The sequence below is a fragment of the Columba livia genome, chromosome W (genome assembly GCF_036013475.1).
Source record: "Columba livia isolate bColLiv1 breed racing homer chromosome W, bColLiv1.pat.W.v2, whole genome shotgun sequence".
NCBI lineage: Eukaryota > Metazoa > Chordata > Aves > Columbiformes > Columbidae > Columba > Columba livia.
The window spans coordinates 14,560,893-14,573,426 of record NC_088641.1 but is presented as its reverse complement, the minus strand read 5'-3'; the positions used below and the strand labels follow the sequence as shown (position 1 = coordinate 14,573,426).

The 12,534-nt window shown below is 40.9% G+C and overlaps 1 pseudogene; it reads right to left on the bottom strand.

Moving 5' to 3' along the window:
* Nucleotides 1-6,261: 6,261 nt before the first annotated feature.
* Nucleotides 6,262-12,275, bottom strand: LOC135577219 (histone-lysine N-methyltransferase SETMAR-like; annotated as a pseudogene).
* Nucleotides 12,276-12,534: the final 259 nt, after the last annotated feature.

Here is a 12,534-nt window from a genome sequence, read left to right as displayed (position 1 = left end):
ATTAGATACCTAACGTATAGTTAGACAATAATATAGAGGAGTAAAACAAAGACTAACCAGTTCTAACCTGTTGGAATAATATAACTACTTTGATTATTCATACAGTATTCAATAAGGTTTTGGAGTTTGCAATGTGTAGTAGGCATTAGTTTAATAGTGTTAAACATAAGCAATGCTTTTTGGCCTCCTTCTCAGTCAAAGACTAATATTTGGATAGTTTTAGCCAACATGATGACAGGTCAACACTCAATCTGTTTAGCTACTGCATCTCTAAGCAATTATTATTATTATTATTTTTATTCAACATGTTTGGTTGGTGTTCCATTAGATACCTGGTCAATATTTGGAAGGAAAAAAAAAAAAAAGAAAAGGAGAAGGAAGAAGAAAAACATCCATGCCTATAACAAAAACTGTAGGGATAATATACAATTTTGCAGATTTTTTTTCACCTGGAGTTGCAGCAGCACAGGCTTTGACTACGCTTAATAAATTAGGATGCTGGTTAGTAAAATAGACTAATGTTATTTTTTTTAGCATTGTTTGGGCTTTTAGTAGATACAAATTTAATTAGGTATGTTACACTTCAAAATCGTGTTGCTATAGATTTTTGTTGTTATTGTAAGGACATGGCTGTGATGAATTTAAGATGTTGTATTAACTTGTTTAATCATTCTGGATTTATTCGTAGTACTTTAGACAAGCTAAATCAACACATTAATAAGATTGTCATAGTAGAAAAATTGAAAAATGTTTTAAAAATGGTTTGAAAAATGTTTTAAAATGTTTGAAAAATGTTTTAAAAATGTTTGAAAAATGGTTTAAATCTTGGGAATAGGTGGGCAGTTGTTTGATCTTATTACATAAGGCTTAGCTGCACTATATGTAACTGTAATCATTGTTGTTAATCATATGTTGTATGCTGCAGTGTATTTCAAAGATGATTCAGCGCATTGTAAACAAGGCCTGGCTGGTTCAAAATCAAAAAGGGGGAAATGTGGGAGATTTGAGGGATTTTCTTGAGGTTGTTGTGTAGATGGGTTTCTATTAGATGGAGATTTATTTCTGAACTAGCCAAAGGAATTTCAAGGCCAGCTCGAAAGCTGAAAACAGGACCTGCTGTGGGAGTGAGGCAGTTCTACAATAACAGGGCCTCAACAAGATGTAAATCAACAGACCTATTAGCAGTGAGACTCGGGCGCGTGGACAGCTCGTGAACATGGACAATATCCAATCAGCTAATGCATGCTTGGAGCGTGGATGCGTGATCAAGAAATAACTGCATATATAAGGAGGCTTGTTTCTGTAATAAATGGCTTCACTTGAATTCATATTGGATTGTGTGGAGTCCATGAGTTTTCGCCCTCGCAGGCACCTCTGGCAGGTTCCATTTATACCCTAGTTGAATCTGAGCCGTGGTCATTACGAGCATGGTCCAGAAGCTTCTCAGCTTCTCTGAGCCTGAGCACCTCCTTGGCTGAGGACCCTGTCTGTTGAGCAAGGGTCCCACCCCTCCTGCTCCCCCAGCTGGGGGTAGGTGAATATGAGGAGTCACCATGCCTGGGGTGGGGGTTGGGGGGGACATGACTGTTGACACCTTGGCACCAACCAAGGTGCATAGATGAGGACAGGCACAGTAGGGCACAGAAGATACTAAAGAGTCATCAACTGCCCTATCAAAAGCTCTGGATCTCATCAGAGGTGTGCAACTGCCACAGAAGGACATCTCAAATGGACATGAATTGGCAATTTAATTAAGATCCTGGTGATATAATGGACGTTTAGATAGATAAGTTTTCAGAGACTTCACGGCATTCCTCATGAACGCAAAATACTGTCTTTCCTCTGGCAGAGCCATATACAGAACAGAGTACAAATACATAGAGAAGGAGGATGAGTCTCACATGTTTTCTACCTGTCTCTCAACATGACAGTATGGACTATGTATGTTTAATACAGTTCTGCACACGAAAACTAGATACAAAATCCCCACAAGATAACCAGTTACACTACCAATAGTTTTAAAATGTACGATGCTTTCTGGTAGGAATGTAAGTTTTTTATTCTAGAAAATGCAAGATGAGTTGAAACTCTGTATGGTTGTCGCTGTATCCGTGTTGTCATAAATCCTTCTTTTGCAACTGAGGAGGAAAACAAAGACCGAGCCTATTCAACAAGCATCTTTGCTTTGAACTCACAGGACTGGACACATTCCTGTGTAACCTCATCTAAGTGTTCCTGCTCCAGCAGGGGGATTGGACTAGATGATCTTTTGAGGTCCCTTCCAATCCCTAACATTCTGTGATTCTGTGACTGACCTGTTACTTTTCCCTTGCCTGGAAGAAAGAGGGATTCACTGTTAAAGTATCAGGCACTGCATCAACAGTGGTGAAGCAGTGAATTGAGCTGTCTGCTGTGGTCTGAGTGTTGAATTCCTGCTCCTTTCATGGTCAATTGGTCCACATCTATAACACAACTATTTTCATGAGTGTCTTTGCAACCATCACTAGATGATGTTGAAAACATCACCCTGGGCATGATCCATGGTATGCGGAAAACATGCTCTTCAGGAGATCTTAATGAGGAACTCTGCACTACCGTGTAGATAAACTGCAGCTGTGCTGTGACTTCAGCTCCTATGTGCAATATTACACTTGTTATGATACCTACAGCTTCCATCTATACCCATGCATCTGCCTGGGGCTGAAGCTCATCAGAGCTTTGATGAGTTGTTAGAATTGTACACATACATGCTAGTAAGGCCACTCACATCATACAGAAGCCCCTGAGACCTGGGAAGTGGCTGGTTGAGGAAGTGGGAGGTAGTGGTAGGCAAACAGACTGATTTTCTGCTTGATTTATGAAGTATTACAGTCCTTTTTATCTCCTTTTTGTCTTTTTCTCCAATAATCCCCTCCTCTTCAGTTCATTGTGATAGCAATTAACTTGTTCCCCGGGTCCATAAAAAGATGGGTTCAGTGGAAGTGATTTAAGGACCAGGACAACATCTAGATCACAGGAGGAATAACTTTTTTTTTTTTTTTTTAATTTTATTCTTTTACTTTTTATTATTTTAATTTTATTCTTTTACTTTTGAAAGACAAGGAAAACTAGAGATGGAAAGTTTTCACATTTGTGAAAACATTTTCTTTCAAAGGTTTTTAGACAACAAATAAACAAAAGAGATGATGAAAGACAATGCAAACTGTTATCATAAACAGACATTTCCATAATTTCCATCTGGCTGAAAGCCACTTTCATTCTTTTTCTAATCTTGTTTTGAATTAAAACACTTTTAGCAAAGCTTTCAGCAGATCTGGAGATACCTCTCTGAAGCTAAGGCCTAACTGCTTAATTGCTATTAGCTTTACCTTCATCAAGTTAAGCAAATCAGATGAGTTTGGCCAGGGACACCCGTTTTGCCATGAGAAAGCCCTTTAAGCAGCAGGCAACATTTTTTGGATATATTGTGTTTCCAGCCCGTAGCATCCTTGTTTAGCCAGCAAAGAAACCCATTACCAGAAAAAGATACATTCCCGACTTCAAGTTTTGAATGCTTTCACACAGCTGCTATGATGCATAAGAGGAGATAAAACAGCTCAGAGTATGTGTAAAGGGAGAATATATTAAGTTATATTTGAGGGAATAAACCTGACAAAGGATTTTATGTCTTTTTTTTTTTACAAAAGGAAGATCACTTGCAAATGTATATATCTGGAAAGAGGAGGCAGTAATGAACAAGGAAAGTGCATTTCCCAGTAGGTGATGAGTAAGCCAAGGGATAGCTCCAGGATGCCATGATGTACTCTGCTGTCACAACGATTTTGCACATAGGCTGGAGAACCTGTTCAATAAATCAACATGCATCTGTCATATTTTTTTTCCCCAGGTATCTGTTTGGAAACTCACAGCCCCATTATAATGCATGTGCAGTGTTTGTTAACTTGGCATACCCTTTTCATCATTTCCAGTCCTATGCTATCTTTTTGGATGAATCATTGCGTAACATAGCACACATGGTAACATGTGATGAACCTTGTCTTTGCTGGGGAAAGAAAAAAAAACCAACAAAACAAAACAAAGAGGAATATTAACACTGTTAACAAAAAGGTGTACACATATCCTAGCAATCATATACGGATTAGACTGGCTACTGGTATGTTTTCTTCACCTCTCAGAAACACATTGATTTCAGTGGGGAATTTTCTTGCCTAAGTGATATAGGCTCTGGTCTCTGGAGTAATTAATGGGAAAATTTATTTTTCTGTTTTTGAATCAGATTCTGATCTTACTTTGAAAAGGAGGAACTCCAGATACAATCAGTAGAGTGGAGCCTTGTGTTAAGCTCAGCCTTGTCTTACTTTCCAATGCACTGCATCAGTCCAGCTCAGGACACAAAGAAAAGTGATTTTTTGAGATCAACTGGTTGATGTAAATCTGGAGAACATCCACTTCATGGTCAAAAAATAAAAGGAGTGAGTCAATCACATAAGAAGTTATTAGTTAAACTGAACAATACTTTAAAAAGTGGCTAGAGCAGAGTAACAGCAAACAGCTTGGACTATGCCCATTCTAGATTACATACTGCAGTGGAATGAAAGAATCAAAGAAATGATGAGTGAATTTAGTTATCAGCAGAATTTTCCATTATCACTGCCTCCAACAATGGACATTTCCACCATTCCTTTAAAATGTAGCCTACAGTCAAAGTGTATTGGAAACACTATGATTGGGAGAGAAGGGGCAGGGTTTATCTCATATACTCAGCAAGAGATATGGCCATCTACAAGTGAATGGTTTGTTGACTTGGAAAGACAGATTCAGTCAGGCACCATGGGCATATTCTCCTGAACTATACAGTGAGTTCAGTTTTCAAGAAATAACATAATTACAGTGGAAACCACCAAGAGTACCACTGCCACAGACAGACATGGCAGCAATAAAATCGTGCCTCAGAGCGTAGTCCTGCCCAACATGGAAGCATTACTAGAAGATGACAGCATTTGTACTGCACATGTGAAATAGCTTCACGTCATAAAACCGGTTCTCCCAGGTTTGGGAAGAAAAATAAGAAAAAAAAACCCATCAGGTCCTCCTGCTCTTAAAATTCAAACTTCCTCAAGAATGTTCGGAATATTTGATCTCTTCCATAGACATTTCAGGAACTTTTCACAACTAACAACTTGCCTCTGTCTTGCTCTTTGACATTTTTTTCTGCAGGTGGACCAACCAAGCTGCTGATAGCCGAAGAACAGTATAAAATACCACCAGAAAGGAAGATTTGTAAATGGTTAATATATATAATTTCTGAAAAAATTGTCTTGATTTTCAACAGAACACACAATTATATATGGCAGTACAAAAACAAACAGAGTAGAAAAGTACCTTGCTTCTCTGATTTACTAAGCTGTCATGGGAGTACATGGGTATTTAGATCTATACTGAATTAAGATTTATTTGGGTAATTATCATTCTAATTTTGTCTGTAGTTTACAGTTGAAAATACTTTCACACAGACTCCTAACACTTCAAAACACATCAAAACATCACTATGTATTAATATAAAGCATGGACTCTGATGGGAGTTTTATCTGTCAAGAATGTAAACCTCTGAGTCCACAACTCACCATGTATACAATAGTGTGTGGGAACAGCACAAGAATGGAGAGGAGGAGAATTGTAAATATGCTCAAGCAACTGCTGATGGGGTATAGAAAAACACATAAATCACAAGTAGAACTTCTGTGTTTAGATAACAGGCCTGTGAAAAAAAGTCATGAAGGCACCTTATCATACATCCTTGTGATTCCCACAGGCAAAGATCAAACCAGTGCAGTAAACTGCACCTGCGTGAATCCCTATATACAGGCCAAAATTAGCAGGCTCATCGACCTTCGCCAAGGGCTGAATTCTGCAGCGTCTGTTCTCCGCTTGTGTGACCTCTGCCTGGGAGCTTAAGTGCTCTTTCGGAGATTCCCTGGTAGTGAGGTAACGAAAATAAATTTGCTCTTTGTATTGCATCTGAGACTTTTGGTTGTTCCTGCGACCTACCTGCTTTGGCTCACATAAATAGGGAAAATGAGAAAAAAAAGTACCTGCCAAGTATTCACAACACACTTTCAGATAGTAGCAGTAACACTTAGGTTTAAAAGAATATTGGAATAGGGTATTAAAACAAGTCCAAAACATTTGACATTTCAATTTCTTATATTAGGTTGGTTCAAAAGTAATTGCAGTTTTGGACCATGCATTTTAAATCATTTATTAAACAAAATAGGAACAATTACAATCAACACATTTTTGCCAATGAGAAATAAGTTTGTTTATTCCTGTAGTGTAAAAATCTGTGCTTCGGGATTCAATGAACTCTTGGAAAGCATTTTCTGCATGCTGCTGCTTGTGGAAGCATTTTCCCTGCAAAAAGTTGTCAAGATGCTTGAAGAAGTGCTAGTCAGTTGGCGAGAGGTCAGGTCAATATGGTGGATGAGGCAAAACTTCACAGCCCAATTCATTGCACTTTTGAAGTGTTGGTTGTGCGACATGCAGTCGGGAGTTGTTGTGGAGAAGAATTGGGCCCTTTCTGTTGACCAACGCTGGCTGCAGGCATTGAAGTTTTCGGTGCATCGCATCAGTTTGCTGAGCATACTTCTCAGATGGAATGGTTTCGTCAGGATTCAGAAAGCTGCAGTGGATCAGAACGGCAGCAGACCACCAAACAGTGACCATAACCTTTTTTGGTGCAGGTTTGGCTTTGGGAAGCGCTTTGGAGGTTTTTCTTGGTGCAAACACTGAGCTGGTCATCACCGGTTGTCATATAAAATCCACTTTTCATTACACGTCACAATCCGATCAAGAAATGGTTCATTGTTGTTGTGCAGAAGAAGAGAAGATGGCACTTCAATAGGATGATTTTTTTGATTTTTGGTCAGCTCATGAGGCATCCACCTTTCCAATTTGCTTCAAATGCCGAATGACTGTAGAATGGTCGATGTTGAGTTCTTTGGCAACTTCTCATGTAATTGTAAGAGGACCAGCTTTGATGATTGTTCTCAATTGGTTGCTGTCAACTTCCGATGGCCGGCCACTATGCTCCTCATCTTCAAGGCTCTCGTCTCCTTTGCGAAACTTCTTGAACCACCACTGCACTATACGTTCATTAGCGGTTCCTGGGCCAAATGTGTTGTTGATGTTGCAAGTTGTCTCCGCTGCTTTACCACCCATTTTGAACTCGAAAAAGAAAATAACTCGAATTTGCTTTTTGTCTAACATCATTTCCATAGTCTAAAATAGAAAATAAACAGCAAGTAATAAGTCAGAAGCAAAAAACATAGTGAGAAAAGTGCATTAAAATTATGTATAACATAATCACATTTTGTCAAGGGTTTAGATTGCGCGGTGACAATAAAACCCTGGCAGATGTTTTGCTCACCTCCTCTCCCCCCCACTTCCACTTCCCCCTTTTTGCCCCTCCCTCTCCCCCCTTTCCACTAAGGACAGGCGATCGGGAGGGAAAGAAGGACAGAGAGAAGAGAGTTGGAAAAAATTAAAGATGTTTTACTAATGCTACTAATAAAAATAGAGAAAATAATACAAAATATACAAAACCAATCTTGAAAGTCTCAGCAACTGCAGAGCCGGCAACCAAAGTCCTGGATTGGACTCTGCAGCCAACTGGAGCTGGATTCAGTCTCTCACTAGGCCTCAGTTTGCAGGGACGACTAGCAAGGTCCTCTCCTAATGTCGGCCATAAGCAGAAGGAAAAAGGGAAAGAAGGGAAAAAAGGGAAAAAGGGCCGAGATCCTCGTGATCTCCCACTTTTATATGAGGTATTCACGTGAATGGAATGTTATACACAGTTGGTCAGTTTCTTGGTCACTTGTTTCTCGTCGCCCCTCTCATGAGATGTCCATCCGTGCTTATCAATAAGTTTGCATTCCATTGCTAGGTTTACCAAAACATGTGTCTGGTTCTCCAGGAAAATGCAGTTAATATGAAGGCTTTAGATGACAGGCAAATTCACTAAAAGAGAAACTTGTTTTTAACAAAACCAGGACACATTTATACAATATCAAACGACAAATTTCAACAATGCAAAAACCGCAATTCCTTTTGGACCAACATATATTTGAAAACCAAAAGAGAAAAATAATATTTCATGTTTCAGTAGATCACTTTCTATTAACATAACATGATGACTAATGGAGCAAGAAAGTAAGTTAACGTGTCAAGCACAGGGAGAGTGAAGTAATGAGCCACATGCTGGGATTCAAGTTAGAAGGAATGTTTACAAATTAATTTGGCATAAGACGACCAAATTGGATGCACAGTGCATGTGCTCATGGACATATTTAGAAAAATTACTTGTAATTAAATACAGACAGTGCCCAGATAGGAGAGACATTGGCTTTCTTCCAGTCCTCAGACACCTCTCTTCTTCTCCACATGATGGAGAGCGGCTAGGCAATAACATCTGCCAACTCCCTCAGCACTCGTGAGTGCATCTTTTCAGGGCCCATGGATTTGTGTATGTCCAGTTTGCCTAAACGATCTCTAACTTGATCCTCCTCAATCAAGGGCAAGTCTTCCTTTTGCCAGAGTTTATCTCCTATCTCTAGGGTCTGGGATACCTGAGGGCTGGTGTATGGGAATACACCAGAAGAATGGCGAGGAGCTTAATGTAAATGTGCTCACGTGACTTGCAGCTGGGGTATAGAAAAAGTACATACATCACACTAACTGTTTTACTGGCCTTGTGTGCTTGATGAGTAGAACCTCTGTGTTAGATGACATAGGCCTGTGAGAAACTCTGAGGCACCTAATCATTATGCCTGAGATTCCTGCTTTGTTGTGAGAAAGCGGAAGGCTGTGCCTGCTTGAAGCCTCGAAATACAGGCGAACACAGCAGGCCCAGCGATCTTCTACCAGGGCTGAATTCTGCAGCGCCTGTGTTTCCACTTGTGTCACCTCTACCCGGGAGCTTAGGTTCTGCTTCAGATATTCCCCGGTAGCGAGGTAATTAAAATAAATTTGCTCTTTGCAATTGCATTTGTCACCTCTGTTTGTATCTTGCAATCCACCTGCATTGTCTCACACATTTGGCGTAGTCAGCAGTCACTAGAAACAGCCATGCTGTGGTTTGAAAAATCACCGGGGACAAGGGAAGCCTTGAGGGTGTCTCCCCATATTCCGGGATGGCCCAGCACAGAGCACTGGGCCCCCGTGGCTGCTCTCCTGTCTGAATTGGCTCTGCTGGAGGCATGGCCTGAGACTGATGATGGGGCAGTGATTACCCCCTAAGTCATTTAAGTGGCTATGCTAAAGTTTCCATGGAGAGCAGCATCTACTTCTTGTAAATTAGCGGGGAGATTGGGATGGTTATTCGTTACCGGTCTTAGAGCTCTTGATCATGAAGTCGTTGCATTGCAGAGTAAAATAAGAGAATTGGAAAAGGAGGTTGGGATTTTACAGAATGCAAAGGTGATCACACAAGAAGTAATTACCGTTCAAGCAGAGCGGTGCTATGAGCTGCAAGATAATGTAGACCCGTTGGTAGCGTGTATTGCTAAGGAACAAAAGGATAAATATGGAAAAAGTAAGGTTTTCAGTTCTCAGGTTTGTGCTCTCACCACAAAATGAACTTGGAATCCCAAGGAATGGGATGGAAATATTTGGAGTGAATCCTCAGACTCCAATATTGAGTTTGAATTTGATCCTGACTTAAATGGCAGGGAGGTGTTGGGAGCACAGCCCCCCATACAGATGATGTGGCAGCAGGAACAAGCAGATGTGGGGGGGCAGATCATGTGTCCTTACGCTCCGAGAGAGTTAAAGGAATTTTTAGAGATATCTCAGCAGAAGAGTGGGGAAGGAATTCTGGCACAGATTTTGCCAGCTTGGGAGAGTGGAGCTGCATCTATGCAGATTTATTAAGCCCTACAGCCAGGGATGATTGGATGCAACAACAATATGCTCAGTTGCAAACTGTCAGAGGTCCTGACAGGCAAGACATTATTGCACCTGCGCTATATCCATGTTTGTGTGCAGTAGTTTTAACAGCATATGCTGAACCTGTTGAATTTGTGTTGTCCTTTGGAAATAAGTGCACAACAGAGGAGGGTACTGATTTAGTGTGGCAGATGAGGGTGGTTTATACATTGATTAAGGGATCCGATCCAGACGGGGTAGCAGTGACAAGTATTAAAATGCAGCTTTTGAGAGAAGCGCCTGCCTCACTAAAACCTGTGATTATGCCAGCAGTGACAAATGCTATGGGTAATGCAGGCACTCTAGCAAATGCCTTGAGAGGAATTGGGGCTGTAGTTTCAGAACCCTCTGTTTGGGTGATGCATAAAGGAAAGCCAGCAAAACCGAAAGGAGTTACAGCATGGGTGAAGAGAACACAAATGTGAAATGATTTTGTACAAGCTGGTATCCCATGATTAGAAATAGGTGGTATCACACCACTGGAAATGTTTTGCAGCTTGAAAAAGTTAATGCTTATGCAAAAAAGCCAACCACCCCTGGCCCCACCGCCAACACCGCATCCACCCACCCCACCTGCCACCTCAGTGCAAGACCAGTTTGCCTTTACCTGGCAACAAAAGCAATATACTTGCCAAGTATTGCCTCAGAGATACAAACACAGTCCCCCCATTTGCCACCAAATGATAGTAGCTAATATAGCACTATGGTCAGGTATTGTTACTGATTGCCATTATATTGATGATCTGTTGATTATGGCAGTGTCGCAACAAGAAAATGAAGCAGCTGCTGAATTTTTGAAGGTGCATTTACAGGACCAAGGCTGGGCAAATAATCAGACTAAAATGCAGGGCCCTAGTGCTACTGTACTATTTTTAGGAATAGTTTGGCATAGAGAAATACCAGATAAGGTACAACACACAGTCCAGCAGTTTTCTGTACCAGCTGCAGTAAAACAATTGCATGCCTTTTTGGGATTTTTAGGGCACTGGAGAACTTTTATCCCTACATCTTCTTTGAAGGAGGCTTCCCCTTGTGAAGGGTTAATAGCAGAGCACAATAAAGTTGATTCACTTGAGTCACAAAACAGTAAGGAAGTAGATAATATGATATAGATAATATGACCTCTGCCAAGCTGCATGCTCAAGCTCTAAGTGTGCATATAGCTTGTGGACATGGATCAGCTTATATTTCACACTCAAAACATTTGCCTTTAATGTTTAGGAGAAATTATCAGCTGCAGATCTCTTAACAATGTGTTTCTTTAGCGTGGCAATGCCTGTAGCTGTATTACAGAATTGTGCCATGCTAAGGGATTTTGACATTAAAGTTTCTTGCTGTTGTTTTCTCTGAGTAGGTAGTGGCTACCAATGCTGCTTTGATTTTGAAGGCATGTGTTGCTTCAACATAGATGGTGAACTAGCCAGCATGGACGAAGACATCTCACATCATGGGACTAATGTAGCAAGTGAAACAATCTACTGACAATGCCTGGCTGAATGACTTGTTTAATTCCTTGACAAGATGAATGGGGCACCTAATCTAAAGCATTATTGCAGAAATATGTTTTTTTTCCTTTTTCTGTATGTGTTTATTGTGTGCCCCTGTAAATTGCTCTGTGCTACACCTCACAAGCCCAAATGAACAACTCTGGTTTTGCCAGCCCCAGCAGAAGCTGTCTCTTGAGCGAGGGGGTGGAATGTATAGGAATATACCAGTAGAATGGCGAGGAGGTTAAATGTAAACACGCTCATGTGACTTGCAGCTGGGGTATAGAAAAACCACATATATCACACTAATTGTTTTACTGACCTTGTGTGCTTGAAAACTAGAACCTCCACGTTAGATAACATAGGTGAAGTAACTAAAATAGATAATGGTAGCGAGGTTACTAAAATAAATTTTCTCTTTGCAATTGCATTTGTGGCCTCTGATTGCTTCTTGCAATCTGCCTGTGTTGGCTCACACAGCCTGTCTTAGCAGTAAAGATGGAAGCAAAGAAGGTATTCAGTAACTGCCCTCTCTGTATCATCTGTCACCAGGGCACCCTCCTCATTCAGCAGCGGACCTACATTTTCCCTAACCTTCCTTTTGCTGCTGGCATACTTGAAGGAGCCCTTCTTGTTGTCCTTGACATCCCTGGCCAGATTTAATTCCAAGAGGAGCTTGGTCTTCCTCACCACATCCCTGCATACTCTGACAGTGCCCTTATATTCCTCCCAGGTGGTCTGTTGCTTTTTCCACATTACATAAACATCCTTCTTCCACCTGAGTTTTGACTGGAGCTCCTTACTCATCCATGCTGGCCTCTTACTCCCTTTACTTGATTTCTTCCTCATAAGGATGCATCAGTCTTGAGCTAGGAGGAAGTGATGTTTGAATATTAGCCAGCTCCCTTGGACCCCCCTACCTTCTAAATCCCTATCCCATGGGATTCTTCCAAGTAGAACCTTGAAGAGGCCCAAGTTCACCCTGCTCAAGTCCATGGTTTTAGTCCTACTTATTGTCCTGCTTCTTCCACGCAGGATCCTAAACTCCACCGTCTCATGGTCGCTG